This window comes from Octopus bimaculoides, chromosome 6 (genome assembly GCF_001194135.2).
Source record: "Octopus bimaculoides isolate UCB-OBI-ISO-001 chromosome 6, ASM119413v2, whole genome shotgun sequence".
Taxonomy (NCBI): domain Eukaryota; kingdom Metazoa; phylum Mollusca; class Cephalopoda; order Octopoda; family Octopodidae; genus Octopus; species Octopus bimaculoides.
The window spans coordinates 75,294,990-75,296,321 of NC_068986.1; positions in this window are offsets into that span (position 1 = coordinate 75,294,990).

Sequence of the window (1,332 nt, forward strand, 5' to 3'; positions counted from 1 at the left end):
TAACCCTAACCCTAGGGTTAGGGTTAGGGTTAGAGTTAGGGTTAGGGTTAGGGTTAAAGCAAATTTAAAATGAAAAAAGCAAATAAAACGAAGAATCGTTTGTTTATGTAGTCGGCACTTAATGTATATCGGCTGAATGGACGTCAGTGATTGGTTGAAATTATCGAAATAAGACAATTTTTTACATGAAATAAATTCGAATACAAAAATATTTTTCTGTTCTATAACACAAAATAGATAAGTATACGAAGTTTGAAAGTCTTTCGGTACCAAAAACACTACGTAAAACATTAATGAAAAATGTGGCCCCCGTTTTAAAAAAGATCCGAAAGGTCTTCGAAGTAGTTCTGCAGCGCACCAGCACGTATTTGTGTTTATCTGGGGAACTTTTGATACCACCTCGTAGTATATACTTACTAGGGCAGCGAGCTATGCTTAGCGGTATTTCGTCTGCCGTTACGTTCTGAGTTCAAATACTTCCGAGGTTAACTTTGCCGTTCATCTCTTAGGGGTCAATTAAATAAGTACCAGTTAGGCACTGGAGTAATCGACTTAATCCCTTTGTCTGTCCTTGTTTGTCCCCTTTTAGTTTAGCGGTTCGGCAAAAGATACCGATATGGGCAATAAAGATATAAATATATTTATTTACTACTTACCAACCACATGGTTCCGTCTTCAGTCCCACTACGTGGCACCTTGGGCGAGTGTCTTCTACTATAGCCTCGAGCCGATCAAAGCCTTGTGGGTGGATTTGGTAGACGGAAACTGAAAGAACCTCGTCTCGTATATATGTGTGCGTGTATGTTTGTGTGTGTATGTTTGTGTGTCTGAGTTTGTCCCCCCCCCCCGACACCATAGCTTGATAACAGATATTGGTGTCTTTATGTCCGCGTAACTTAGCTGTTCGGCAAAAGTGACCGATAGAATAAGTACTAGGCTTACAAAGAATAAGTCCTGGGCTTGATTTGTTCCACTAAAGGCGGTGCTCCAGCATGGCAGCAGTCAAATGACTGAAGCAAATACAAGAATAAAAAAGAATAAAAGAATAATGCTTAGATTTGTAACGAAGAAGGAAATATTAAGACATTGTTTTTCATTTTTTTTTTTTCGTGCGGAAGACAGTATTCGAATACCAACTATCCACATTTCTTTTGGGTCAAATTTTATCGCTCCTCAGCTAGCTGAAAAAATGTTATTAAATCCAGCTGTTCCCACCGTAGATCTTATGGGTGTTAATAAAGAAAGTACTGGTTACATTGGGGTTTCATAAAGTTGTAGACCACAGTGGATTTATTGCCAGAGTAAATAGGAATATAGACAGACTGTCTCCTT